At 52.5% G+C, this 19,626-nt stretch overlaps 1 long non-coding RNA gene across 1 annotated transcript; it reads right to left on the reverse strand.

Moving 5' to 3' along the window:
• Positions 1-1,885: 1,885 nt before the first annotated feature.
• LOC308192767 lies at positions 1,886-8,196 on the reverse strand. Its single transcript, XR_013949125.1, has 2 exons — positions 7,264-8,196; positions 1,886-6,690 (listed from the first exon to the last, which is right to left on the reverse strand). It is a non-coding gene; the product is annotated as an uncharacterized lncRNA (long non-coding RNA).
• Positions 8,197-19,626: the final 11,430 nt, after the last annotated feature.

A 19,626-nucleotide genomic window follows, 5' to 3' on the forward strand; every position in this document is an offset into this window, starting at 1 on the left:
TTCAGGGTGGCGGGGTTGCAGCTGCCCCAGGGCGTTGCTCACGGTTTGATGCCGGCACAGGCCGGGGAAGAGCTGCCAGGAGCCGGCCGCACGCTGCTGCCGGTGGATGACTAATCGAGGAATTGCCCTCGTGTTGTAAAATGCACTTTGGGCAAATGAAACCGCTGCCGCCACATGCACCTGATGGAAGTGCCCGAGCGGCTGCTGCTAGCGCGGAAATTCATCTTTTCCAAGCCGCACAGCGGGCACTTAGCTGTTTTCTAGGGGAGCAGCTCTCCCGTTGGGCAGCCCTCAGCGAGCACTGTTCTGTGCCTGGGGTCTGCCTGTGTGGGTTTGGGCCCGGGGCCACATGTTATGTCCCGTGGCAGGAGGGGGACAAATTGCTCAGGAGGTGCCAAAAACCACGTGTCGATGACTGTGGTCAGGCGATCGATATCCACTCGCCACCAATAAATATTCCTGGCTTTTAAATGATGATGTGCAACAACAGGCTGACAGAGCCAGCATCTTCGCGTTCATGGCTGCAAGCCTGTCTCTCCTCTGCCGGCATCTTCACAGGGTTTTGTGTGTCTGGGTGTGTTTAGACAACTGAACCATTTTCCTTGAGCGCTCCCGCTGCCTGCTGTGCTGCCGCCCTGGTGGCACCCTTGGTGGCGGGCCCCTGACAGAGCTTTGTGTGCTTTGCACCCACCCCACCCCGTGTGCCTCTGGCTGGGTCACTCCTTGCAGCACCTCCTTGTCCTGGCTGCTTTCGGGTCAGGTACACGGCTCTGCCCGCACCGCCCAGCTGGCGGTGCCGCCTATGGCGTTCATCCGCACGCGGCTGCAGAAGTGCCAGGGTGCCCAAACTCGACGGATCGCCTGCCTGAAGTATCCAGACGCGGTCACAGCTGAAGCGTTTGTTAGGGCGTATCAATTCCTACTTGTGCCCTATTTTTTTAATTACAAAGTTCAGCCTGCAAATGGTCTTTGGAGAACTCTCTTTGGTATTTCCTCTTCCTGAAGCGAGAAACCCTTTGTCCGTAGCTTTCCTGCTTTCATATTGGAGGGAAAATAGGATTTTATGTTTGAGTAAGTAGGATGCAAAACACCATTCTCTTTGAATCTGGGCTGCTTTCCGTTGACAGGTGAGAAAACATTGCTGTTTGCTTTTCTTAGATGCTGGCGACACTCTGCTACGGCGCGAGATGAGCGCTGCCAGCCAGAGAGGAAGGCAGGGGCTGGATGTGGAGGGAAACACGCGGGGCTGGCAGTGCCAGAGAAATGCCTCCTCGCTTCCCCGAGGCACCTGGCAGCTTCGCCCGGCCGGCGCTCGGGCGCGTGTGCGGGCTGGGGCTTCCCAAATGCTGCCCCAGGCCGGGCCGGGCGCCAGGCGTCTCCCACCGGGCGCCGGCAGTGCTGGCAGGCAGGATCGGGCCCCGGCCCCACGCTCACCTCTCCTGCCCCTGCAGGGCTTTGGGTGCTCCTGGTGATGGAGGTGAGGGGGTGTGGAAAGCCGTGGGTCCCGCCGAGCTGAGGAGGAGCAGGAGATTAGCCGAGAGGAGAGACAGATGTAATCATCTGTGACAGACTCAGAGGCTGTGTGTGCAACCATTTCCTCCTGAAGACCTAGGTACACTCGAGAAAGAAAAACTTCCTGGTCTTGCGCAAAGACACATGACATCATGATTTATCACGGGTGAACTGTCCTGCCCTGAACCTCTGTTTTCCAGCTTTCAGTGCACCTGTGGCATCACCTGCCCCAGAAAAACAGCTGGCGAGAGTCCAGCTCAGAGGTCTGGGACAGCTTTGAGGTGCCCAAAGGATTTTCCTTTCTCTCTCACTCCAACCTGTGGGTTTCTTTTCAAGGTCCCAAATGGTTACTTCTGTCACAAGTAACACTAAGATGCTTTTTTTTTTTCCTTTTTTTTTTTTTTTTTTAAAGAAAACCTAAGGGAAAAAATAAATTCTGCTTTCCTTCTAGGAAAAAAGGTTTGAAAACAGATATGTGAGTGATGGGATGGGAGAACACTGCCTTAGTGTGGCTTCTGCAGCTGAAATGCCAAATCCCATATCGGTCTGAACTGCTGCTGATCATCTCTTAACCAGGAATATTTCACTTCCACAGCTGGCTCCAGCTTTTCCAGCCCCTTGTGAGGCTGGCAGGCTGTGGGAGCCTTGCACTGGGGTGGAGGAGAAAGAGGAGAGCCTGGTGGAGTGGGAATTGTCGGGGCTGCTGGGCAGCGGGGTCCGTGGGGCAGCTCGTGAGAAATGCACGCTGCGGCCTCCAGCACTTCATCCCTTGTTCACTTTGAGTTCAGGGCCTTTTGCTGCGCAGTCATGGGGTGGGTTTTGGTGACAGTAAGTGCTTTGTCCTAGTGACCCTATTTTGGTTGAATGGCTTGGCTTGGACCTCCTGCCGCTGCAAATACCGGTGCTGAGGGATGCAACGCAATGCTAAGGTGCCAACTCGAAAACATCGATACCGTGTTTTCCCCCTGGTAGTTAGCAGTATTTGCCTTTCATGTCCATCAGTGCTTCTTGGCCTGCTCTTCCTTGCTTTGTCTTGCATGGAGCCGCTCTGCATGGACAGAGGGGCAGAGCTGGCATCCTGCCTCTTCCTTGCTCAGTGCACAGCTCACATCATGGCTTTCCCTCGGCTCCGGGATGAATTTGCTGTCAGGCAGCCACACAACGGGGAGAAAACCCACGCTCCAAGAGCAGCAATGCACGGCTCAGTATCACAGACCCGCTAGCTTTCGACGTTTTCATTAGGAGGTTGATGGGGGAGCAGTGAATACCCGGCTGGGGGTGCTCGGGGCTGGTAGGAGCTGTACCCCTTTCTCGAGAGGAAAGGCAATGACGAACCGAAGCACCCACGCTGGGGTGAGCAGCAGAAATCACCGCGGGGCGCATCCCGCCTCTCCAGTGGTCCTTGGCGCTCCGAGGCAGAAAGCACTAACGACTCCGCCAGAGGGATTAACAGCGATCTGAATCAGACATCGCTAGGTACACGTCTCTCCACAGAGGTGACACAGTTCTTGGCACGCCTGCAGCCAGCAGGGCTGGGAGGTGGGTGCCTGCCCCACAGCAACCTCAGGGCTCAGGAGGAGCCAGGCTGGCGCTGGGAGGACGCTGAGGGGCACGCGGGGGGACGGACGCCCGCCCGGCGCAGATGGGAGCGGTGGCAGGGGGAGGAAAGCGTGGCGGAGCCGGCGCTGGGGGAAGGACGAGGGGTGTGAGAGAGAGGGAGCTGCGGACCGGAGATACCTGTTTCGTGCTGCTTCACCTGTGACTGCTCGGGCAGCTCATCAGGTCTTCCTGTGTGCTGCAGTTTTTAATCAGCCCCGAGATCTCCCGTAAACTCGCCTGCACAGGTGAGCGCTCCGTGTGTCCTCGGAGACTCAGGGCAGCCGTGTAAAATCACATACGTGTTGGTGCTGCGTGTATCCAGAGCAAACGGGGGTGTCAGAAGGAAGGACTAGATGCTCTTGTCCTCCAGAAGGGAGCTGCTGCTCATGGGGGCCCAGACAACCCCTCAGTGGGTTGTTGTGGTGTCCCTCATTCCCTGTTGTTCTCAGCAGGGATGTGCTCGCCCATGGTGGTGGTGGGTTGGGCTTAGCCCCATGTCTCCTGTCTCATGTTGGGGCAGCTTTGGCAGCTCTTGGACCCCTGTTGGGGCACCACCACTGCTGGGACACATGGAGATCACCCCCAGGCATCTCACAGGTGTAATGCCCCTAAGGACAGAGGATGGGGCACCGGGGCGCAGGGGAAAGGCACTCAGCGGGAACTGGTGGTGTCCCTCACTTCGGGCAGGAACACGTCTGGCCCCAGCAGCCACGCTGGGGATGGCAGGATGGGGCTCCTCAGCCAGCTGTGGCCTTGCTGATTCATGGCACAGGGCGAGACCTCAAACCTCCGGCCACCCCATGGGCGCCCGGCCCCATGTGGAGCTGGGACACGCGCCTGCAGTCAGGGGGCACCGACCTGCTGCAGGCCCCTGAGCCACAGCTTTCTCCAATGAAAGCCCATGGAGCCATTTTTCTCTCTCAAATACGGGCTCGTGATGCCCAGAGATATGCAGGGTTGGCATCTCCAACCGGGATGGCTACCTACCACGGGCCTGACACCTTGCTTGGTCTCTCGCTGGTGGCTCAGGGCGCAGGCACAGGAAAGGTGTTTTTGTCTGCTCTGTCAGGTGCTGCTCTGCAGGCCCGGCTCCTACACGTGTCACGCAAGCTGCTAGGTGCTCCCTTCTGACTCACGACCACAAACACAACAAAAACCAGTCACGGGGAGGCTGGCCGGTGGGCGTTACTTGCTCACCGCTGCTGTCCAGGCCTGGTGGCTGCTGCTGGAGGCCACCCGCTCCGTAATTACAGCCCAGCAGGAGCAGGCCCGCCTGTCTGCGCGGCGCTGCCGGGCCTTTGTGCCTGCTGGAGGTGGCTCTGGAGGGCGGCTACGTGCACAGCGGGAGGACAGGACGGAAACCTGATCGGGAGGATAAGGAGAAGATGCTCGGTGCCGCCGCAGGATTGCATGCGAGAGCCCGGTGTTGTCTGAAGGGAGGACAGCCGAGATACCATCGTCTACTCCTGTTATTACACCCCAGGTTCATCAAGGGCTGAAGACAAAGAGCCAGTTAATTATTTATGACATACGCATAAAGGGGAAGGCAGGAACACACAAAGGGCTATTTCATCATTTTTTCAGCCTAGCAAGGCTGCTTAGTTTGTATGAACCAGCACTTCTTTTAAGTCTCATTTTGAAATTTGCCAACAAACTCTTCCCCTCTGGCATCAGTCAGCCCTGTGGCAAATTCAATTTCTGCTCTGCTCTCTTTATGGGCACCTCCACACCCGGGGTTTATTTTGCCTGCCTGCTTCAGCTTGTCTCGGCCCTGACCTGCGAGGTCTCTGGGGAAGGGCTCGGTGTGTGTAACGGGCTAACCTATTTCACGTGGCACAGCTTTCCCTTTGGAAGAAGCTGATTCATGGAAACACTACGTACAGTGGTCTCGATCTTGCTTATATTTCCAGTTAACGTACTGGTCAAAGTGCCTCATTTTGCCACATTCAAAGTGCTTCCTCAGGCCTGGCATTGCAGCGTGGTGCACTGGACCTACCTGGCAGCCACTGTGTTGCGTGTGGCGCTGAGTGAAGTACCTCTGCCTTCGGCAATGGTGGAAACAGACAGGAGCTGGGCTGGGCTTCTGCCCAGGCTCCCTGCTTCCCAGAGGTGCCCAGCCTTGGTCTTCTCCTGCGGACACATCATGCGGCTCTTGGGCTGCCTTTCCATTACATGAGGAGTGTCCACAGGCTGGTGAAATGTATGCCTGAGCTCTTTCCTCTGCTGCCTCTTTGCCTTCGCACATTTTCCTGCAAGACCGAAACACCTCCATCCCCTGAAGGAGTGGCGTGTCTGCCTGCGGAGTGGTTTCTCCATCAACATATATTCGTGCTCCTGACTCTACCTCCTTTTGCTGCCCCGTTCCTCAAGAGCACTTTCATTGCAGCACAGCAGGAAGTTTTTAGATGGCACAATGTTGTTCGGATTCACAGAGCGGGCTTAGTGATGTTTCTGAGGAAAGTACACCTGGTAGAGATTATTTCTGGGAAGAGTTCGGGTGGGCATGTGAGAGGAAACTGAACGTGTCCCCTCAGCAATTTCCTTTCAGTGTGGGGCTGCCAGAAGTGCTTGAGCCAACTCTGGCCTGGCCTTGGTACCCATGGGTGCTGAAGGAGGGATTCGAGGCTGAGCCACTGTGGTGGGAGAGGTAACCCCTCCACCAGGACAGCCGGTGGCCTGCAAACAGCACTCCCCAGTCTTCACCACTGCACAGTTTTGCTGGCTTTTTAACTGGGAGTCCAAGCACAGAGAACCAGAAGCAAAGTAGTTGGAGACACAAAGTCCTCCTCATCCTCGGTGGCATCCTCTGTAACGTATTGCTGCGTTTGTCTGAAGCCTGAGGAGATGGCAAAAGCCTCCTGCATACCTCACGAGTACTCAATTCAATAAAATCGGAACAGGAGACTTTATGTTTAAGGGATACAAAAGCCAAAAAGATGTCACCTGCTATTTCAGGAAGTCGTGGGTTGAGCAGCTGAACTTCTATGAACTTTTTCCTCAGCGGGGGACTCTGGCAGGAAACCGTGCTATTTAAAATTTGGTGACTTACCAGCAGTTTGCTTCAAAAGGCTCTACCCTGCCCTTAATTATGATGCTTAGATCCAGGACTTTTATTTTGTTTAGGTGAACAAGTGTTGTGAAACGCCTTTGTGAATCAAATCTAATCAAGTCAGTGTTCTCCAGCTGGAGCCTGGAAACCTGCCCGGGGAGGACGGCGCGAGAGGCAGGGAGTGATGACAGCCTGCCAGGGCAGGGACGAGCAAGGTGGAGCAGTGAACTGGCCCTAGCAGACAAGGAGATTTCCACGCTTTTCTTCTCTAAAGCACCTGAACTCCAGGACGCACTGGGCGTGCGAGTTTACTCCAGCGAGCCCGAGGCAGTTTCAATTTATGCAACTGCTGTTTGCTCAGCAGCTGAGAGGCCCAGCTCCCTCTGATCTTGGTGATGCTCAGGGAACAGCCTCTCCTGCAGCTGTCTCCAGCACCCAGGTGGGCACCTGCACGACGCCAGGTGTGGGCGTGCTCTGCATTTATCCAAGCCATGAGTTTGAGGGGAACTGAGGATGAGCATCTGAGGTCCCTGCAGAGAGTTAGGAAGAAAATGTTAGCTTTCAGAAGAGCAGGCAGAAGGAAGGGATGTTGCCTTGAGTTTTTGCTCTGGATGTGTGACGGTGGCCCACCTCCAGGCTTGGGGTGACCACACCAAGGGGGCTCAGGCGCCGGGATGCGCAGCCCCATTGGTCTCGGTGCTCTGACAGGGACTGCCGGCACAGCTGCAGTAACGCCGCAAGGAGGGCTGTCCTCCCTCTGCACGGGCCAGGGTCCCCAGGCCTTCCCTGAGTGAGCTGCCAACGGCTCATGAGCAGATGGGGACTTTTTTGGTCCTCTCTCCACAGCTAAAGCCTTTTAACCAGATCACTCGGGGGAAAACCTGAGCTCCCGATCTCTGCAGACGTTTGTGTCCGTGGTGCAGCTCCATGTGCCTGCAGGCCCCCGTGTGCTCATCAGGGACGCTGGTGGTCCCGGAGCATCACTCCTATGGGGCAGCCTGGCCACAGGTAGGGATCCGTGGCTGCAAATCGGCAGTTTGGGAAGTGCCGGCATGTCTGTTCTGTAGGGCTGGCGTGACCAGCTTGGCTCGACGTATGCTCACCTGGAGGCAGAGGGGAGACTTCTCCACCGCCCTGTCTCCCAGCGGAGAGACAGCGTGCTCAGTGATGGTAGAACCGGGAGAAATCCGGCGCGTGGGGTGTCCGGGGGAAATGTCCTCCGGGAAACGCCACGGCGTGCGGGTGCGGGTGCGGGTGCGGGCGGCCGCCGCGCGGTGTCACTGCGGTCCCGCAGGCAGCAGAGGGAGGGCCCTGCCCGGCCCGGGTGCGGGACCGGGGCGAGCAGGGAGCGGGGCCAGCCCCCGGCCGCCCCCCGGGAGGGATGGGGAGCCCGAGGCGGCCAGCCGGCCCTCCCGGTGCGCTGAACCGGGCTCCGTTTTCAAGCAAGCTCCAGTTCATTGTCCCTAGAGCAGCTTTCAGTAGCTGTCCCTGCCTCCTCTGGTTTCACCGTTCCTCCAGCTTCTTGGTTTTTGCTTCCTCCACCGGTCCTTTCCCAGCCCAGGTACAGGTGTGTCCCCGGTCTCATGCTGAAATTAGGGAGCCGTGTGGCAGCCTTGCCTTTCGGGTGGAAAAAATAAGTCCCAGCACTCGTCTTTCTGGAAGGAAGCTTCCCAGCGTAACTGGCATGCACCCAAGAGGCTGAAAATGTGAAGGGAAATTAAAGTATCCCACATTCAGTTTTATTTTAAATCTGACAACTTTGAAAGCTCGTTGCGTGTGCAGGGGTGGGGAATGAGGGGATCTGGATTCACTCCTTGACTCTGGGGTTGGGCATAGCAGTCTCAGTGCAGGTGGAGGGATTTGCTCCCACCACACACCTATTGTGGATCTGGCCCCTGTGCGAAACCACTCAGGCACTGACCAGAGCCGAGGTGGGGCAGGGCCCCTCTCACCCGAATTTTTTCCGGAGACATTTGGGCCCAGAGATGCGATGTGGCACGGTCCTGGCTGTGCACAGTGCCACCAAGTCACATCACAGGGGGCTCCATGCTGTCCTCAGCCTCACCTCTTTAGGCAGATGTGGTGGAAACCCAGCCCTCAAGGAAAATACGGGTGTATTTATACCTGCTTACCTCCCCTTCGGGAGGTGTGAAATCAGGCACCGGTGGGCACAGTCCTGCAGAGCAGCAGTGGCTTTGAGGGGACTGAGCATCTGCCTGCCGGAACACAGCCTATACGTGCTTGAGGCCAGCACCTGGCCCCGAGAGCTCAGGAGATTTTGGGTGGCGTCTAACACAGGTGACACCTCTGTCACCAGCTGGGTTTCTGTAGCATGAAGGGAGTAACACAGCACCCGGGCAAAACACAGGCTACGCAGTCACTCTAGCTGCATTCAGGTGTATGGTCCTACTTGCTTGTGTATGGAAGAGAGGAACGAATTCCTGCACTCCCACAGATAAATTACATGATGCTGCATACAACAAATATTGTATAACGAGCTTAATAAAGGCTGGAGAAAGCTTGGGCTGCGATGAACAAAGATGTGGGTAGAGATGTGGATTGATTTGAATGCCTCTACGTGATATTTTTGTGTACAGGGGTATTTTAAACCAGCTTTGTAATTGGCAGCGTTGCCTTAAGTTGGAAAAAGAAGTCAGGCTGGATGTAGGGAAACAGCTTTTCCAGGTGAGGACAGGTGAGCAGCGGGGCAGGGCGTCCAGAGACGCTGTGCAGCCTCCATCCTCAGGAGCATCTGAGACCCAGCTGTCCAAAGCCCTGCACAACGCGGCCTCACTGCTGGCCCTGCTGTGAGCAGGGGCCAAGACTCCACGGCCCCTTCCCACCTGGGCTGTCCCTGTTCCCACCTCCCTTCCTGGAAGGACAGGGCTCAGCACCTTGCACACCCCCCCAGACACCCGCTCACCCCTTCCCTCCCACCCCGAGCAGCCGGCATGCTGCGGGGGGGTGATGTCATCCCATTTGCTTACTTAAGAGAGGCGTCATTAGCGGGTAAGTAATTTATGTAACTCCGGTTAAGCGGGCCCAGGGCAGTGCGGGCACGCTGTGCCTGGTGGGCCGGGAGGAGATTGCTGCAGGAGGCGAGCGGCAGGATTACGGGGGATCAGCGGAGGGAGGGATGCTGCCCTCGCTGCCAATCGCCCAGCCATCGCGGTGCCACCACAACGGAGCTCACAGGGGTGTGCTCCTCGCCCCGGCAGACCTGCCTGTGGAGGTCACACAGGCTCGAGTATCCGTACTAGATCCCCCTGCCCTTGTAATTCAGCAGGTGACGTTCCTGCCCAGCGCAGCCCACACAGTGCTGGTTTGCTCATGTGGCTAATAAAGGTCTCCTTTGGATTAGCACTCGGGGCAAGGCGGCCAGGAAGGACAAAAAGTGGTAGTCAGGATAATAATCATCACTCGCTGGCACACTAATAAAGACCATGCTGGTGTAAAAGAACAAATGTTATTGAACAATGTCCTAAACCCACTGCTCTCTGCAAGCAGTGAGACCACACCCACGGAGGAGAGGGAAGGAAAGCAGAACAGGTGAGCAACATCACCACCACAGATTTTCAGAGGTTTAAAATGTTGTTCGGAGAGCTGTCGGCATCCCTGAGGTGACCAAAGAGCGACAGGGCCCAGCTCCTGCCAGGGCTGTGGGCCGCACCGGCCCCTCGTGCCCAAGGGGAACGGCCCCGCTGAGAGGAATTACAGAAGTCAGGCCTGTGTCACGAGTCGAGCAGAGACCCCGACGGGGTATAGACGTGGGGTGGCAGGAAAGGAGCCACCCTTCGCACCCTGAGAGCTCTCCGGGGCTTTCCCAGCTGAGGAGGGGCCGCAGGGACTGCGGAGGCCTGCCTTCCGCACCCTGAGGTGGCTGGAGGGGACGGGAGGGGACTGCCACCCTGCAGCTGCGCCTCCGCCCTGACTGGGGCTAAGGACAACACGTCCCTGGGTCACTGGGCGTTCCTGCTCCGAGCATGAATGTCTGAGCACGAGAAGCACAGCCTGACCCCATACACAGGGTTATTCCTCACACAGAGCTCAGCTCCCCTCCACACAGAGGACAGCTCCACGACCCGTGCAGGAGCCACCTTCCTGCACTCCTGCCCGCTTCGGGGACCCCTCTACGCATTTTTGGGCATCCTTCAGGACCGCACGCCAGCGTGTTCACCCCTTCTGAGGGTGACTGAAATTGCATGGGATTTAAAAGTAAAATGATGTGTTACCACACAAACCTCACTAAAATTGCATTTGTTGTGCTATGTATTGTGTTTAAGAGGAGTTATTCTTATAATCACATTGACAATTAAAAGTTTATATATAGGATCTAGCTAAAAATATGAATTTTGCTTCTTGACTATAATGATAAATTTAAAAAAAAAAATAACACCTCTCTCTTTGTTCTGCTTTTCTTACCCGAAGCAAGAACCTGGTTAAATCAGTTAACTATTATCCTACACTTCAGAATAATGCTGCTAAAAATGAAACATAAAATTAGCCTGTCATTGTGCTGTCGCTCACATGAGATTCGAGCTGCCCTTCTGCAAAGCTTTTAATTTCCATTAAAACACCTTGGCAGTGGGTGGGTGCAAGGATTTTCAGCAGCAGCAACCAACTCCATACTGGTCCACCCTCTCGCCACCTCCAAGCACGCCCTGCCTGGCAAGGGCCGTCCTGCTCACCACTTCTTGAAATTTGGCTGCTTCTTCCAGCAAAAGCTGCTTCTTCAGGCCAGTTAAAGCAGCACCAGCCTCCGGAGACACACCGCTGGGATTTCAGCTGTGGGCAGAGTCCTACAGGATTTTGCAGCACAGCGTGCCTTATCTAATGGATGGGAGGCAGTGTTATTTGGGTGGCAATACAGGCTCCAAAACCCAGGTAGCCAGTTAGGTTGGCAAAAAGGATCTGAGAAAAAACTGAGGACGTATTAGTGAATGTTGAACCTAACTCAGCAATGGCATAGACTGGAGTGAGGCAGTGTGAAGACCACAGCAGGCAAGAGGGAATGGGCAGGGAGGCCCGACTGTGGTGGATGTGATGGAGGCCTTGTGTGGGTAGGAGGAATTAGCTCCACATCGCTTCTAGGAGACTATAAAGGGCTGAGAGAACAGTGGAAAAGAAGGGGTGAGCTAAAGTCGTCATGGCCCAGCACAATATCATTCACCATCACCTGAGAAAATGCGAGAAGCTGGCCCCTTTGTGATAGGCAGCGAGTACCTCTGCATTAAGGCAGCTGGGAGTCTTCCCATTCACATGTGATCGGGCTATTTTGGTGCTGGAGGAAATTTTGTCTCTAGTGATTCATGAAGAGGCTTGTACTGCTCCTATCTGTTCAAACAGTGAGTGCCACCGACTGACCAGGCAGGCAGAGCAGCAAAACTCCTCAGAGATTTTGTTGCTTTGGTGCTTTGCTTGTCCTGAACATCTCAGTTTTAACTTCAAGCCACCAGGATCAAAGGGAGGAATTTTAAAAGCCTAAGGAGAGTCTGGAAGTGACTTCACTTCTAGTTTTAGCTCGAGAAATCAGTGCATGGGTCATCTGGCGTGCAGCTGATGCTCAGTCCTGCCCAAAGCCAGATGAAGTACTCCATCTGATAGAAATTCTTGGACTTTCAGCTTTATGTCCTAAACCCACCAGATGCCATTCTGCTTTTTCAGACAGCCCCTCTGCTTACTGCTAACTTTAAGATGTCACCTGTAGCTTCTAGACCTGGCTTGGCCTTGCTTTTCCTCCCCAGGTTGAAGACTGTCGATTGTGTGGGGGTGCACCAATACGCGGTAAAACTGCCCATTAAAAATGCAGTAAATGTTCCCAGTTACTTAAAAGCTGTTGTGTGCCTTTGGTGCTGCCTCCAGTGAATGCTGGCTGAAGCCAAATCCTTTCTCCAGCAACATGTGGTGGTTTGCTTTTGACCTGCAGTATTTGGTGGGCTTTTTTCAGCAGAAACCCTCAGTCACATTAAGCAACGTGAATGACATGTGCTCTACTGATAAGCAAAGATCATCCAGATCTGGGAGCTGTTCTGCTTATTGTCACCTCTAACCAGCTCAGGAAAGGCTGCTCTCTCCTGGGCCCCTCCAGGCTCGTATCCAGAAGAGATGTCGGTCTGCCAGCAGCCCACCTCTGCTTTCAGACACCAGCCCACACTGATCCCAAACTCCTTCGGAGTGTAGGAGATCTGCTCCTCTTTGGTTTGAAAGCTACTTTCCTTGCAGAGACAGCAGTGACTGCAATTGAAAGGACCTGGTGTCCAAATACCCCCCCCCGCCCCTTTTTGAAAACATTCCTATATTTTCCAGTTATTAGCTCTTCCTCGGTGAGCCTTGAAACTCCTGCTGGAGTCACAGGAAGCAGACGCGGCGATGCTATGAATGCATGAAAAACGCTTCATCTATTGCTGCAGTTGGTCTGGGGTGCCCCAGCCGTGACTCACCCCTCCTCGTTCAGCTTTGTACACCTCCACACATCTGCCGGTGTTTTTAGAATTACGCTCCAGTGGGAATAACAGTTTGTTGACTCAGTGAAGGCAGCATTACTGGTGCTGCACAAAGCTCCGGATGGCTATGCTACTGATGAATGTGGCACCAGCATTTTCCAACGTTAGGTGAAACTGTTTTGATACGCTGTCAGAAATATTTTGAAGAAATAAATAGTGTGATTTTTTTTTGTGGCTTGATGCGGCAGGAGCTGGAATTTGCAGGCCTGTGACTTGCAGGTTACCAAGCCCTGCTCTGACCAGCTGTGCAGCATCACACTTCTCTGCGGCAGCAGTGCCTGGGGCGGTGTGTGGCCACACGCTCCCCTGGGGCAACACAGGAGGAGATGCCTGATCCAAAACCTGTTGCTAAAACAGCAGGAGCACTGTTTCTGAACTTTATGGCATTGGGCCGTCTTCTAGCTGAGCATCTTTTACTGCAGTCAGTAGCTTCCTCTTTTTAAGTTTCCTATTTGCACGCTTATTAAACTCACCTGCCTGCGGCCCTTATATTCCATCTCCTTCAAGATGACTGCTAAACATGTGCTCAGAAAGACCCAGGTGTGCAGCTTTCTGCATGGAAGGGCAGGCAGGAGTGAGACCTGGTAATAGACGACAGCAGGAGCTCGCAGTTTCCTGCTATTTCTGTTGCTTTCAGATACCTCTAAAACGAGGTGTTTCACAGCTATAGAGTGCAATCTGCAGTGATGAGACTACACTCTTACTACACAAGTAAGGCTTACTGGGCCACTGCTGGCAACCAGCAGAGACCTCGAGGACTAAGTGTCACTGGAAATCGAATGACCAGTGCCTGCACAGCTGATCCCCCCCCAGCCAGGGCAGAGCAGATGGCAGGCGTGAAGCTCTCCCTCATCTGACACTGAAAGGAAAGCAGGTCTTCAGGATGCTTACAGCTTCTATTAAGAATAAATAAGCCACCCACGGACCCGAATAATAGCTCCAATAGCCAGGGAACACCATAAGGAATAAATGTGCAGGTAAATCCTGACAGTCATCTGAATGAGGATACTGCGAACCCCCGTAGGGGCTGACCAGTGTTTCTGTTGAAAACAGCATTCCTGGCTGGTGTTATGCTGTCATTTTGGTATCATAACTCAAAAACACATTTGTTTGTCTTTGTTCATCAGGCACCACTACGCATAAGAGCTAAAACAAACAAACAAAGTGCTGTTGTACAAGCTTCAGCTTACCACAACTCAGTGTTTCCTTCGTCTCCTTTCCTTCACGTTACTGCCTCAGCTGTTTTTGAGAGCTGGCCCTACTACTTTCTAAAACACTGTAACGCCCGTGGCTATCACACAGCTGGCAGTGGTGCAGGAGCAAGGAGTCCTGCGGAAGCTGCTCGCGGAGCCAGCACCCCCTCCACCACCCCATTCCCAGGTCTCTTGGGCTCGTGTTGCCCACGTTCCCAACAGCATCACCTACCGGGGCGGCACAGGGCCTCACGGCTGGCGTTGAGGCCCAGCAGGCGCTGCGTTGGGCTGAAGGACTTGCTGTACGTGCCCATGAGGCCCTGAGCGGGTCATCGGCCTGGCATGGGCCCAGAGGGTTTTGAAGCCGAGACTCGCGGTGCTGCGGTTGTCATGAGCTGGTTCTGCTCCAGTTACAGAACTGGAAGAGCCTGTACTAATGCCTGCTGGAGTCAACAGGAAAGCTTTCCCAGTCCAGAAGAGAGAAGCACCCAGATGTTTTCCCTGATTGCTCCCTACACATGAGTTTCAGTCACCAAAGACATGCTCTGGACGGCTATGGGGTGCCACATGAAATGAGACCTTCTGTTACCACGCTGAGGAGCACCAGCACTCATTCCTTGCCTATTTTCCCCCACCTTCCAGCTTTCTCCTGATAGCACATAAAGCACATCAGTTCAATACCAAGGATTGGGCCCCACAAGTCAGTGCGATGTTTTGGCCACTCTCTGGGGCCCTTTTCAAACCCTTACAAAGCCTTTCACTAGAGCCAATGAATTATTCTGCAGTTTCTGGAACGCTGGACTCAGACATTACAGAGCTAATCCACCTGTAGCTCCATCAACGAAAACACATCAGCATTTCTGCCCTTCAGCTTCTTTGCCTTTGAGCTACTGGTATGGGATCGGGCTCATTCTGACAGAGCTGTGTTTCATGAATCATGGCAAGCTGCCCTTTGCAGAGATGATAATCATTCTAATCTTCTGCCATTATCTCCCAAAGCATCAGGAATGTGCTGGGTAAATATTTGTAGCAGAAAGAGGCAAGTCTAAATTCCTGTCTAGGCCTCAAGCCCCCTGTGGCTGAGCAGAATTAAAATCTGACCTTTTGCTCAGAGCCCAGCTCCAGTCAAAAGCCAGACTGTATGACAGACACAGATGATTTGCTCCAAGCAGGGCTGGAATGAGAGTAAAGATGTGGGGAAGGCATCCCAAGCCAGAGATTGCTCTGATGTACCCATGTGTTATATCCCATGGTGGTGTGAAGAGAGTGGAGTCAACACAACTGTGGTGACTTACCTTAAGCTGAATATCAAGTCTTTCAGGATAGAAGTTACTTAACTGCAGCCATCAGAAATTTACTTCATTAAAAGGTAAAATAAACAAGTGAGCTGTTAAGGCACCAGATCTGTTAGAGCGGGGCTCAGTCTCTCTCACATGCACACAAGCTGGCTTTCATGACACAGTGTTAACTACTACTGTGCTGTTTCTTTTAGCCAGTCTGCTGCTCCACAATCACTAGATCAGCAACAAAACATTAAGAAGACTGTTTCTCCAGCTGCTCCTTCTGTGGAGGGCAGCACAGCCCTTTGTGAAATGGGGCAGCTTCATAGCTGTACAGGCCCGTTGATCCCATGAGGTGGACGGCCTGTGTGGGCACCACAGTCCAGCCCCAGAGCCTCTCCACACCATGGTTCATGTTGGGCTGAGCTCTGAGGAGGAACCAGAGCCATCCACATATTAACTCAGTGCAGATCCCAAGGTCACTGTGGTCACTCTCTGGGCTTGGAAGCCTTTCATGAGTCTTAGTCTATGAAAGACCATGACGGAGGAAGGCACAGCAACTGAGGAGCACTGTCCCCATAAAAATGTTGAAGAGGTTGGGTTTCTATACAAGCCACCAAGACTGCCACTTGTGACAGCCATAAGTTCATAAGCGTATCAGAAAAACAGGGCAAGACAGGCAGATCAAAGTCCCATTTCTCCAGCTCAGGAACCTGTTGGGGGCCTGGGTAGGAGGATGTATGCTTACACCCCCAGGAAGAGGAGGAAGGCCAGCTTCGCAAGCTGTATGGTGAGCATGTTCTGGGGCAGTGAGGAAGACATGCCACTTTCCAAGAAGGCAGACTGCCCGCTGCTGCACATCAAAACCCAAGAAGTTGATCTGCCACTACCAAAATGCAGCCCACTCCTCAGAGTTTGCACAGCTCCTCTGCAGACCACCACCAGGAGGGTTTGAGGCCTGACAGCGGCAGGAGGGAAAGGTAAGATGGCAGTCAGGCCCGCTGCAATTTTGCTTTAGCAATATATAGCTGAAGGTGGAATGGATTATTTCTTTTGCATTTTGCTTTTTGTCTGTAATTTTCCAGGATAATCTTTCTAATTGTGCTACCTGCTGCTAAAGCGGGGGTCCTTCAGCAGCAGCAGCATCTGGCAGTCCCTCTTCAAGACACTAGCTTGGTCACAGAGGTTTCCATTTCATCTTTTGCTAGCACTTGAGGGTTATCTACACACACAAAAATAATAATAAATAAGCAAGCATTGAGTATTATGGAATATATTATTTAGGAGAATTATTTAGGAAAAAGCAGTCTTACAGCAGAAAAAGTGTTCTCACAGAGGCTGCTCTGAAATGAGACAGTCTCTTCCTTCTGGTAGGCGAACTCTGAGCAGACTACCATGTCACTGCAATGCCAGGAAGGAAAGGGGGGCTTTCTTTTTAAAACCATTCCTTGCCTCAGGGCTTTGCTCAGCAGCATCCTGCCCAGACTGGTGAGGTCCTGCTTTCCTCGCAGGTCCCACCCTGGAGCATGGCTCAGTCTTCATGCCCAACCCAGCAGGTAGCCTTTCTCTGCAGACCACAAACAAGGCAAGTCCCTGCACTATAAACAGGGGGTACAAAGCGTGTCCCCCTCAGAGACTGGGCTGGGAATGGCACCCACTGCTGCACTTCGAACGTTTTTCCTCTGTAAGTCTGGAGAGGCTGAGTACATTGGGACAGAGACTGTCTTTTCACAGAGAATTACTTGAATGCAACATTGAACAGAGATGTTCAGTATTTCTTTTGCTAACTTGCACGAGGGAATGGCTTGTCTTTTTTTTGATATAAGGGGGTGGACAGCTTTTGCATGTGAAAAGAATGTCTTGCTTCTGCATTTTCTCTCCAGACTGCCTCTGCTCTTGCTTGCAGAGCTCCTATCACCCAGTCCTCAGGTTTTCGGCAGGTTCAGCCCCCTTATCTCAATAAATGATCCCACCTACCAAACTGTTATTTTCTACAGTGGGGAAAAAGGTTCAGAGATCCCTCAGGTTATGGGATTTCCTCATAGGTAAGGTGCACAGGGAGCTCAGCACCTCTCAGAATCAGAGTCTGCGTTTTATGAATTTTCTTCCTGAGACTAGACTTCTCTGGTACAGTGGCTGTGATTTGCCTGGCCCACTTATAGGGAAGAAATCTTCAGTGAAGTTAACATTGGTTCCCCTTTTTCCCTTCAAGTTCCTGAAGAAAATCCAGGATCAAATCTTCCTCTGAATTTGAAAGCAGGTTTTAGCTTTGTCTTGAGAAGACACATGTCGTGTGCCTCGGAGGCTTTGTGTATAGATGTCCAAATGGCTGGCCTGATAGTTGGGGTTGGCCCTGGCTGCCTTCGTCTCACAAAAAGGCCGTGTTTGGGGACATATTTATCTGCTTTTCTTGCAACTCTGAGCACTAATGCTGTTCCTCAATCTAAGAATAGCTTGTCTTCATCTTGATGGCTGTTGAAACTGCATGGACCAGATCAGCAAATCATGGTAATGTGCAGGCCAAATCCTGCTCTTAGTGGCACAGACTTCTGTGCAGCTACTTGTAAGCTAATGGTGCACAAGGGACACTGTGGTGTAGATGGAGTACTGTAACAAAGAAGTGCTGGCTGAAAAACCACTCTCAGAGCTCTCTCTGGTTCCTTTATCTCAGCATAATTCAAATAAGGCCTCAGGGGGATTTGCTACTAGCCTGGCTTGGCTGGATATTTTTATTAGCATCCAGTGGGACTGACTGGAGAATATATTTATATCATTTTGCAATTACTTTCTTGCCAGGAAAGACTGAAAGCACCTGGAGTGAGGGCCTGAGATAGAAATGCTCTGGACTAACAGGGGAAACTGACCAGAATGAAATTCAATAATGTTGAAGGCAAAATGGTATATTTAGGAATGCACAACTATAAAAGCAGCAGAAGTACTGCAAAATAAGACCTGGAGGCCACAGCAGGTCACGAGATAAATACAAGTCACTGGTATGATACTGTGGCAGCTGTTCTCCCCGTTGACTTTGTTTAAGTTGAGGGGAACTTTTCCTAGATATGAAGAAAAATGCTGTTATTGTGAAACCCGTGAAGCACAGCTAGTAGCCAAGGGAGGCCACAGGATCCCTGACATTGGCAGTTTAAGAACAGATTAGATGAAGATGTGTCAGGGACATCCTCCACGTGCTTCATGCTGCCTCAGCACGGGTGGTTGTTGACATGACCACCTCGGTCACTGTTTTGCTGGTCCCTCCTTGCTGCTTTGCTGCTAGGCCTGGAGCTGCTCTTGCCTTCATTTGGAAGCACCATGGACCTTATCCTGAAATCCTCGTTTGAGGGAATATACTTCCACCACAGAAATAGTCCCCTAATGTCTACGGGCAGCAAGAATAAGGCCCGGAGGGACAGGATTTTTGTTCTGCACAAATTGTGGGACAATTGCGCAAAGTTGCTGAATTTCTCCACGTGGAAGAAGAGGTCATAAGAGGGCATTTCAGTAACCACGTGCTCCTGAAGTCCTGTGTGGACTTTGCAAACAGAAAAGGGAAAGTGACAGTCTTGTTGACATATGCTAAGAAGAGAAAAAGGAGAGCTGACCAGACTTTGAGAAAATAATTTAAGAGGATTGGATTTTGAAGCACTCATGTACACTTTGAACAGCTCCTTCTCTGCTAAAACCAAGATTATTTCAGAAAGTTGCCAAGCAACAGAGGGGCCATATATTGTAAAGTCTATATAATCCAGACACTTGCTCCTTAAAAAATGAAAAAGGGATCTGAGGGCCAGATCAGGAACATCTTGCTTTTCTGATCCTCTGTTGTGTTTTTCATCCTGCTTCTCCTCTCACACAGGACCCCTCTCCTGCCCCCACACTTCCCCGGCTTCATTTTCTGTATTGGGTACAAAGGAGAAAACAATACGGTTTAAAAAAGAGATGGATTTAATAGGATACTTTTTGTCATTTTTTTTGCTATTTTTTGTTCCACTTATTTCTCTGAGGGAGCCAGTGAATGAAAGGCTTTCAAGCAGCTGCCTGGCACTGCCATGTAAATGCTGGGGACGTGCAGACACTGTGTGTGCAGGGGGGTGGCAGGGACCTGCGCGCAGTCCCCGCCGTGCTGCTCCTTCATCTCCTCTCTGCACACTGAGCCCGAAGAGCCCCTTCCTCTGCATTCTGCAGCACACTCACCCTTCCCTCGTGTCATTGCAAATGCCAAGTAACAATGGTGATACTCTCTTCTCTTTTAAAAAGTACATGTTTTAAACTTCTTTTTTTTTTCTATAAGCAGGTTGTTGGAAAAGTTGTTAGCCTCCAAAATGTGGTTAATCTTCGGACAAATAGACTTTAAACAGCGCGCTGTTGTCTAGCAACTCTACTATAAACAGCCCTCCATTTGTCTCCTGTGGGTAATCACTGATTTCTCGGGGATTAAGGCTTAAGTAACACTCCAATCTAGGTGCGTGCATCAGACCACGGCGTATTACAGC

The sequence above is a fragment of the Anser brachyrhynchus genome (assembly GCF_964034855.1).
Source record: "Anser brachyrhynchus genome assembly, chromosome: 3".
Classification (NCBI taxonomy): Eukaryota; Metazoa; Chordata; class Aves; order Anseriformes; family Anatidae; genus Anser; species Anser brachyrhynchus.